This window comes from Capsicum annuum, chromosome 8 (assembly GCF_002878395.1).
Source record: "Capsicum annuum cultivar UCD-10X-F1 chromosome 8, UCD10Xv1.1, whole genome shotgun sequence".
Taxonomy (NCBI): domain Eukaryota; kingdom Viridiplantae; phylum Streptophyta; class Magnoliopsida; order Solanales; family Solanaceae; genus Capsicum; species Capsicum annuum.
The window spans coordinates 132,461,036-132,472,666 of record NC_061118.1 but is presented as its reverse complement, the minus strand read 5'-3'; positions in this window follow the sequence as shown (position 1 = coordinate 132,472,666).

The following is an 11,631-nucleotide window of genomic DNA, read 5'->3' as shown; positions in this document are numbered from 1 at the left end:
GACTAATATTTTTCAATTAGAAGTCAAACATTTATGTTGATTATAGTCATGATAAATTGAGACTCAAATTAATCCTAACATAGATTAAATCAATATTTTCCAGCTAGAAGTTTATGTTGATATAGTCGTGATAAACTGAGACTTAATTTAGTTCTAATAAAAACTGGATCAATATTTTACAAAGAGAAGTCAACATTTATATTAACTTTAGTCATGACAAATTGAGACCCAGTTTAATCATAATATATATTAAATTAACATTCCTCAATAGAAGTCAATTATTTATGTTGATTATAATCATGATAAATTGAGATTCAATTCGATCCTAACATAAATTGAATCAATATACCCAATTAGAAGTCAACTAATTATGTTGACTATAGTCATGACAAATTCAGACTCAATTTAATCCCTACACAGATTGAATTAATGTTTCTCAATTAGAAGTTAACTAATTGTCATAACTAAAGTCGCGGCAATTTGAGACTCATTTTTTTTTTTTATTAATTTGCGAGACTTAATTTAGTTGTGAACCTTTTAAAATGTTAAAAACGTTAATCTACACCAAATTAACTATATAAATAATTATTTTAAAATTATAATTTTATACTCACATAGATAAGATGATTTGCACTCTCTCTGTCTCAATTTATACGAATTATTTTTTTAATCGGTCTAAAAAAGAATGACATATTTCTATATTTAGTAACAATTTAACTTTAAAATATCCATTTTATCCTTAATGAAATTATTTATAGCCATACGAACATCTATCACTTATTTTATATCACAAATTTCAAAAGTCTTTCTTTCTTTCTTAAACTTTGAGCCAAGTCAGAGTAACTCATATAAATGGAGACGGAGGGAGTACTTTATATTGTGATAATTCTAAAAGCCTAGTTTATATTCAAAATGATTTATTTTGAGTCCTTTAATTATGTTGAAGTAGGATATAAAATATTTAAAGAGGAGAAGGGGCACTAGAGAGAGAAAAAAAGAACATTTACGAAAAAGAAAGAATAGAATGTGACAATTTAAAAGAAGAATTTGAAGAAATGAAGGGGAGAGTGTGGGCTGACAAAATGGGATCCATTATAAAATTTGTCAAAAAATTAAAATTGCCTCACACAATTATTGTTGAATGAAGTGAAATCTTATATAAAAATTAATTGGACAGAGAGTAAAATCTTAGGTAGCGCTTTTTTTTTATTGACCGAAGAGAGAGAGTATAGTTTGTGATTTTGGTAAAGTGGTTTTAAAGTTTGGAAGATATCTTGGATAATCAAAATTTATGAAGTTACTAGTCCACCCTTAATTGACGAGTTAATTACGAAAATACTGAGCAAACAGTAACATTAATGCCTTTTGTGCCATTTTCTTTTGTGCCAAATATAATTATCGAATTTCTAATACGATTAGCTTGATGTTTGGATTAGTTGACGATTATGTATCACATTTTGCATAATGATAAAAGTACACGTTCAATCAACATTCTACCAATTAAAACAGTCTCAAATCTCATTATAATAGTCATTCGTAGTTTATTATAACATTCTGAGTAATTTCTTCAAAAGTGATCTTTATGTTCTATTTTGATTTTGTATAACAATATTTTACCTATAATACATATTTATTATAGTGGTACACTGAAGGGGAGCCTTGGAGTAACTGATAAAGTTGTTGCCATGTGATCAAGAGGTCACGGGTTCAAGCCTTGGAAACAACCTCTAGCAGAAATGCAAGGTAAGGTTGCGTACGATACACCCTTGTGGTGGGGCCCTTCTCCGAACACCGCACATAGCGGTAACTTTAGTGCACCAGACTGACCTTTTTATTATAGTGGTACACTCTTTATAAAATAATCTCACTATAACAATCATATTCAAATATCTTGTAATAGTATTAATAAAATATTTATAATAATTAATATTAATGTCATAAACACAATAACTTTCAAGCAAGAACAACAACAAAAAACATATATTTAAACGATACCTATAAATTATGGTCATAATTTCTTAAGAAAAGGCTACTAATATTTTTTTCAAATTCATACTCTTTCTAATTTTTTTGTTAATAACAACAACAACAATTACACTAATATATTCAATGTATTTTAAAAAGTGTAAAAGTATAGAGTTTTTGCAAATCTTATTTTTATATTAGAAGATCGAGAGGATTGAGAGATTATTTTTGATATATCATTTCATCCATCTTGAAGAAGGAAAATGGAAATATTCTAACATCAAGAAAAACATGATATGAGCTTCTTTTTCTAGTTTTTTTTTTTTTTTTCAAAAAACATCAGAAAAAAAAACCATGTCATGTTTTGACGTCAATGAAATAATAAATTGGATTTCTTCCCCCAACTAGTTACATTTTCAAATTGCCACAAACAGTTTCAAAGCAACGGTCATCAAAAAGAGTTCTTAGGTTTTACCTAGTTCAGGGAGCCACCGAAAGGTGAAAGATTTCTTTCATTTATTTATTCACACTCTTATTTTAAAATTTTCACAACTAATAATTCTACTATATAATAAAAGACTATAAGCACATAGCTCTATATAATAAAAGACTATAAGCGCATACCTCTTCAATATGTGTACTTAAAGTAATAACTTTTGCTGAGGGCTTCCTGGTCATTTTGTTTAAAGTTTATGCAATATCTTATTTGAACATTTGGCTTCAATGTTTGATGGAGAACTTCAAATGACCAAACTATTCATTAACTTTTTCTCATTATGAAAATTGTCCTACTTTTGTACAACATGGCCCAATAAGAATATCTTTGTAAATATGACAATAACAACATAATATTATTGGCCATAAAAGAACTCTACTGTAGCTTCCATGTTAATTTTTGCACGTTTGTATCATTTTACCCTCTTGCTTATATCATGAATCATCATCATTCATCCTCTTTTACACCATCCTATAATTCATGTACTATTTGTTTCATAGTTTTACTATATTATTTTTAATTAATTATTATAAATTATTTATATATTAAAAAATAAATAGTATTTAATTAAAAAATAAATATTTATGATATATTTACTTAAACTTTTTCAATTGTAATGTTATTAAATATCACCCCTAATTAATTATTATAAGTCGTCTAAATATTAAAAAATTAATAATATTTAATTAAAAAAAATAAAATAGATATTGATAACGTGTTCACTTCAACTACTTCAACCATAATTTTACTACATCACCTCTAAATAATTATTATAAGTCATCTAAATATTAAAAAATTAATATTATAGTCATCTAAACGTTGTACCACTTAAATTGGAATAGAAGAAAAAATATTATAAATCACACAAGTAAGAAACTTAAATTATTTAAAAATATATATAATTAACTATCAATGTCACAAACGTTTGGACAAGGAGAGTAAGATATATTATTTGAAAATTACATTAAAAATATTAAAAATTACAATAGTTAACAATTTAAAATATGTAAAAACAAATATTATCTATAATATAATATTTCAAAAAAATACGTAAAAACTATTGTAAATCCCAATAATTAATAACTTAAAAATTTTAAAAGATATAAAATATTTCGCTGACTCTCGAAATTATACCAGTGCCACTTAAATTGGAATAAGAAAGAAAAGTATTATAAATCACAATAATTAAAAATTTAAATTATTTTAAAAATATAATTGACGATCAATGCAACAAAAATTTGGACAATGAGAGTATCATATATTATTTAAAAATTACATAAAAGTATTATAAATTATAATAATTAATAACTTACAAAAATTGAAAAATATAATTAATGATCTAAATTCTATTTGTGTCACGTAAATTGAGATAAAAAAGGGGAAAGGACAGGAACAACACTTCAATTAAACCATTTCCACGAAAATGACCATAGAATTTAAATTTCACTTTCTAGCTATTTCAATTTGCTGGCTTATTCTATATCGCTTCTACACACCTTCTATACATATAAATATTCTATACAAAAATTATACAGTTTTGATACACATTTATACAATAATTGTACATTTTTTTCACATTTTATACAATAATTATATAATTTTTATACACTTTCTATATTATATATATATATATATATATATATACATACACATATTTGATAGAACTATACAATTTCTCTACATATATCTTATATAGATACATATTCTATATAACAATTATATCATTTTTATATAATTATATTTAATTATTATTTATAAACAATAAAAAAAATTAAAATATTTTTTCAGTTAAAAAAATCATAGCAAAAAAAAATTAAAATATTTTTAAAAGGGCAAAATGGCCTAAGTTGAAAACTATATCAATATTATATATGAACTGTATCTGAATTAGTGGGTTAGAATGACCCAAATTAAAAAATAATTATAAAGTAAAACTAGTATACCCGACTAATCACTTTTTTAAAAAATATCAAATTTGAATTATTTATTTTTAAAACTGTCATAGCATCTAGTAAAAACATAAATTAGAAAGAAAGAAAAAAAATTAGAAGAGGTACCCTACAGAGGTGTTTAAATTTGTCGTCCAGTGAAATAAAAAGCAGTAACTGAAACTCTGAAAAAGGGTGGCCTTTTCAAAATCTATACCCTACCACTCTTACCTTTTTTTCTTTTGTTTAGGTATAATGATTTTTGTTTTTAATAGAGACACCAAATTTCGAAAACTCACATGCAATTGAATAAAGTACCACACACCATGTACTACCAAGAATATTTTTGGTACGAGTTACTTTAGTACCACTGCTTTGTTCTCACTCTCCCAAATATTTCCATAAGAGAAAATTATACACAAAATGGTGTTGAAATGATTGTGTTGCCATTGTCTTTTTGGGGAAAGGCTAAAATATACCCACAAATTATTAGAAATTATTCATTTATATTATCTGTTATAAGTTTGGTTCATCTATATTATTATCGTTACAAAATTATTCATTCATGCCATTATTTTATAATAGTGATTTTTGCAAAATAATTTTTGTTACGTGACCTCTTATGAGGTCCATATTATCAGATCCAAATCAATCAATATTACTTAAAATAAAAAATAAAAAATTGAATCCACTAAAATAAATTTTGATCCAAACAGTTAAAATAAAAATTAAACTTATTAAAAATAAAATCAGACTAATTAAAATTAAAAATCAAACTCATTAATTGTGTTAGGTTTATTTTAATGGATATAATTTTTTTTATTTTGATTTAAGTAATATTGGTTGATTTAGATTTGGTGATATAAACTTCTCACAAAGGGTCACGTGATAAAAATAATTTTGCAAAATCATCGTTGTAAAATAATGGCACAAATAATTTTTTTTTGCAACACTAGTGGGATAGATGAGCCAAACTTTTAAAGGTGATGACATAAATGAGCCAAACTTATAACGAATGAATACAATAGTTCGATAGCTTATTTGAGCCTTTTCCCTTCTCTTTTTTAGTTTTGCCTTTAGCCGATTCAGCTAAATTGATCCTACACAAATTTGAAGAGAAACTTCCAGAAATCACTACAGTTTAGTTGCTAACAATTGTTTTATGATTTTTGCATGTTTTGAATATTGTTTCTTTTCTAGGTACAATCTGCATTTACAACAAGAACTTCAAACAACTTATAAACTATCAAAATGAAGTTCAAATTATTTTTTGAAAAATAAAAAAAATGAGAAAAAGATGAAGAAAGAAAGAATCAAGTCCATCAAATTCACGGTGCATTCTTAAGGAATTTATTCCCCTCAAGTACCCGAGGTTTATGTACTATATCCTTTCAGGATAAAATGATTCACCGCAACAAATAGTCACACCTCAAATTTGTTAAACTTTGAACACACTCAACAATTCGTAAATCACACTTGAGTTTTTAGGAAGAAGTAGAGTTTTTAACTTCAAAATTTCGTGCCAATATCTGGGAAAAAATTAGGTATTTATTGAAAAAAGGTGTTGCTTCTGAAAAACAACAATGGTTCATAAAAAGTACAGCTGTTTGAAACATCGAAATGACATGCGAACCCCACCTGCTGCTTGCAGGTCGTGCTCGAAACAGAATCTTTTGTCTCATCTGTGGACCTCACCTGCATCCGCTGATGATGACCTACGCTCGTAGGTCACTTTTTCCTTTTAAACAGTGCCTCAAAGAATCACATTCCTTTGAGGTGCATTGTGACATGCGTCCGCGCATGCTCGGATGCATCAACAAATGGAGAAAATTTTTATATTAGATTTTTGGATTAAGGGTGTGTTTGGTATGATGGAAAATATTTTCCATGGAAAATGTTTTCTTGGAAAATGTTTTCCTGAAAAATAAGTTGGTTTTCTACTTATTTTCTCATGTTTGGTTGGTGAGTGGAAAATATTTTCCAAAAAAGATTTTATGGTGTTTGGTTGGTGAGTAGAAAGTATTATTTAGAAAAATATTTTCTAGTGTTTGATTGGTGAGTGAAAAATATTTTTTAGAAAATACTACTAACTGTTAACTAGTATATCAGTGCCTCTAGCAACTCAACAATTTGTAAGAACTAATATAAGCATAACAAATAATATCAATATCGAATACTAAAATTTTACAATCACTAAATTTAAGCAACTATTAATTAGCAAATATAGGAGACATTTTTCAACATTTTGTCAGGACAATCTCAGGATACTACAATTAATAGAAATATAACGGAATGACAAGCTTATTCAACCTCGTGAAATAAGTTACATCGATGACAAAATGAAATATGCAATTAACAAAAGTAACATAGGTAAGTCTTCCTCTATGCATATGAAAATAACAATAAATTCAACGAACATCGAAAATGAAAAAATTCGGGCTTCACTATTTTTTATTTCAAGCAGTGAAAAATTAAAGCAAAGCATAGTGAAAAATATTTTTGAGCAATATAAATTTTTTAGAAATGTGAATTTTTTGAGTCATGTGAATATGAATGTTGGTGGGGTGGGGGGGGGGGGGACATAAGTCACATTTGTCATTTTTTGAAAAATAACTTCCCTTGGTCCATGAGGGAAGTCGTTTTCCCTCAAATAGAGGAAAATGAGTTATCTTGGAAAATATTTTCCCAATATTTTACTATAACCAAACAAGGAGAAATAGGAAAACATTTTCCAGAAAATATTTTCCATCATACCAAAAAGACATCACTAATTTTTAAGTTTCAAATGAATTTTGTCTGAAAAGATAATCTCTCAATCGATCATTTTTTAAATCTAAATCTAAATCTAAATCTAAATCTAAATCTGAATCTGAATCCAAAGCTGAAGCTGAGCGAGCGAGCGACGAAGACGGCGCGAGGTTTATCTTCTTCTTACCTTACTATCCACGTGAAGGCATGCTTCTATATTTAAGCATGAAAAAATTTCTTTTCCCATCAACATGGGAGAACACTTCTTTCTTAAAGTGAAAACTCAATTCACCTTTCCTCCATTATCCATTACATTTCATCACTTGAAATCCAACAATTTCTCACATGAATGGGGAGTGTCTATTTCATCAAAAAATATACGAACAAGTGCATGATCTTCAAGAAAAGACTAAATGCATCTACATAAGTAGGTTTTATTTTGAAACTTCGCAGTGAATTTGCATCGGACGCACTCAATCAATCGACGGATGCGATATCTTTGAACCATCGAACATTTGTATACACCTAGACTACATAAGTCACACAACTAGTTTCTTACAATTTATGCTTCTCATAATTTATTTGTTTCGACCATGAACACTACTTAGTTTCATGAGAGTTTAAATAATAGCCTTCACTATCATTCTCCTTAAACCGACTACCACTTCACCCTCAGATAGATAAATTCTAAATGAATAATCCTATAATTCAAACTATTTGATCAAACATGCCAAACTTAGATACTATAAAAACATTTCATTCCATAAGCATTATCCTGGTTTTCTAAACATCATCTTCATCATGAGAATGAGTCGAGTTAATTGACAATATTGAACCATCAGTCACAGCTTTATGATTTTCTTGAACCTAACTCTTGGGATCTCCAATCCACTAGGTAGAGTTACCATCATGATGACTTATCCTAGGTCGTAAACTCATTTTCTTTGATGATCTCTCTACTCCCTCTCTAGTTTGATATTTTGTAAGTGCATTTGACACATAATTCTTTGACTTCACATAGTCAATTGTGATAATTTCACTGAAGAATAGTTCTCTAATGGTATTATATCTCCATCTTATATGATGAGATTTATCATTATACATCATGCTCCCTACCCTACCTATTACTGCTTAACTTTCATAGTGTATGCATACTGGTGCCAAAGGTTTGGCCAATAAGAAATATCATTCCAGAAATTCCAGAGCCATTCAATTTCTTCACTGGCTCTATCTAACACATAAATTCAAATTAAATTGTAGAGTGGACAATTTTCAAGAGTAAATACATACCCACTCATAGATTTTACTTTATTTGATCCAGTGATCCAATTGTATCACTATATCCTTCAATTACTATAGGATGTTTGTTATAATGCAAATCATAGTCTTGAGTATGCTTTAGATATCCTAAAGCTCTTTTCATTGTCATTCAATGAGTTTGATTGGGACCACTCGTGTACCGACTCAATTTACTAATAGGACATGTTATATGTGGTCACGTGTTCATGATATACATTAAACTTCCAACACTCTTGCATAGTTTAATTGTAAGTCAATTTCACCTTCATTCTTTTGAAGTGCAAATTTCATGTCTAATGGAGTCTTGAGAATATTGAAATTCAAATATTTGAACTTTTCAAGTACTTTTTCAATGTAATGAGACTTTGACAAGTTGTGAAGTTCTATGAATTCTTATCCCAAAGATCACATCAGCAATTCCAAGGTCTTTTATATCAAATTTGCTCTCAAGCATTTGTTTAGTAGAATTTATGGCAGAAATGCTCTACTGATGATCACCATGTCATCCACATACAAACAAACAATAATTTTGTATCTTGAATCAGTTTGTCAATATGGTTTGGTCAAACTTTGCAGGCCACTATTTGGGTGGTTGTTTTAGTCCGTAATGACTTAGCAAGCTTGCACACTTTTCTTTCTTTACTAGGAACCACAAAACCCTCAAATTGTTCCATGTAAATTTACTTCTCCAATTCTCCATTTAAGAAAGTTGTTTTCACATCTATTTGATATATTTTAAGATCATATATTGCAACTAATACAACCAATATTCGAATGAACGTTATTCTTGTTACCGGTGAGTATATGTTGAAATAATCAAGACCTTTTTTTTTTATCTAAAGTCTTTCATAACAAGTATTGACATGTATTTTCAATAGTACCATTAGCTTTAATTTTCTTTTAAAGATCTATTTTGAACTTAAAGGTTTATTTCTAAGAGGAAGATCAACCAACTCTCAAGTATGGTTATTCCTGATTGAATCAATCTCACTATTGACTATTAACAGATAATATATGCCATCTCAGTTTAGGAGTATCTTATGATATTATAGATCTGAATGTATTCAATTATACAATAATTTGTTATTTGTTCTAGTTAGGACTTTCATAGTTTCCTGTATTATTGGGTTTCCACTGCTTTGTAGTTATGAGATAGGATTTCCAGTTTTGAATCTGCTCTATAAAGAGTTGTTGTACCTGAATAACATTTATATTTTCATTCTACATCTCAAAACTTTATATGTTATCAAGAGATTTTTTTCTCCTCCTAGAGTTCTAAGACTTTCTACCCAACCATCAGAAATGGCTCTCTATTACCAACACTAATACAACTAACTCCATCACTATTGTCCAATTCAACTCTGTTACCCAACTTCTGATTAAACTTGATGGGACCATAACTTTTTTCTCTGGAAGGCACAAGTATCCATGCTCATGATAGGACACAATATTTACGGACATTCAAATAGGACTGCCCCTACTCCTACATTGACCACGACCATAAATAACTAGACAATTGCCAAACCCTATTATGTTAATTGATTTAGTCGAGACCAATTGATCCAGAATGCAATTTTAGCATCAATAGATATAACTCTTGCTGCTACTATTACCGCTCCAACCACTATAAAACAACCTGGGATTCTCTCCATACTGCTTATGCCAATAAGTCGCAAACTCATGTTTTTAGCTTGCGATATCCCCTAGCTTGTCTCACCATAGAGAGTCTTCCTATCACGGACTATCTCAACTAAGTCCAATCTCTCTGTGATGAGGTTGCAACTACAGGAGCTTCTATTACTAATGCCAAACTCATTGTCAAGATTCTCACTAAGCTTGAGCCAAAATATCAAGAAATCTCAGTAGCAATTTGAGCACGTGACACCCTAATTTCATATGTCAAACTATTTGAAAAGCTTATTAATCATGAGCTTTTCCTCAAACACAATGATCTGCCTCACTCTACTACAATTACTGCTATTGTTGCTCAAAATTTAAACTCTCAAATAAGGAGCAATGCCACCAACAAAAATCGACGTCAAAATAACTACCAGTAACAACGTTCTCAGCCGGGGCACAATCATCACACCAATCTACAAGAAGTTAGTGTGTCAGTTGTGTGACCCACTTGGACATTTTGCTTATGTTTGTCGCTTTCAGTCTCACAATCATTTTCAAGCTTGAACCAACTTTGCCGAACAAAAAATACAGCAATCAGCCCCATGGATAGTCGATTTAGGGGCTACACACCATGTTGCATCGAATGTCAAAGTCTCTCAAACATTATTGCCTACAATGGTCCATAGGAAATCATTATGGGAAATGTTAATAACATACCATTTTCTCACACTTGTAACACTGATTTATCTATATCTAATTATAACTTTCAATTGTCCAATACACTTTGCTCAACTTTCATTACCAATAACTTGATTTTAGTTTTTCTATTTTGTTGTAATAATAAAACATCTATTAAATTATTTTCATGCTCTTATCTTGTGAAGGATCTGAGTACGGGAGCACCACTAGTTCAAGGGTTGGAGTAGAGGAAACCTTTATGAGTAGCCTCCAAACAATTCTTCTTCTTCTTCTCAATCGCAATGCAATGTAGTTGTGTCCTTCGATCTATGGCATCGATGCTTGGGGCATCCAACACATTGTACTCTAGATATGTTTTTGAATAAATTTTCTATTTATGTTAAAAAAGATTCTGTTTCTATTTGTAATTCATGCTAATCAAATAAAAGACACAGGCAATCTTTTTCTTACAAATTCCTTGCAGAGTCACAAGCCTCTACAAATTATTTACAGAGTCACAAGACTCCACAAAATATTTACAATAATGCGTGGGGTTTGTCAGTTTTGTCCATTGACAAAAAAAGATATTATGTTTTATTTGTAGATCAATTTTCAAAATACACATGGCTCCACACTATTCAAGCCAAATATGAGGTTTTAGATGTTTTCAAAATACTACATTCATTACTCGAACGTCGATTTCAAACAAAAATATTATCTTTTTATATTGATAGAGGAGGTGATTTCAAAGTTTAACTTCTTATTTGAAATCACAGGGTATTGAACCCTTAATTTCTCCACCTTATACTCCACAATGAGTTGCTACAGTAGAAAGATGACATTGCCATGTTGTCGGGACTACCGAAACTCTAATGCACCAAGCTTCTTTACCAACCA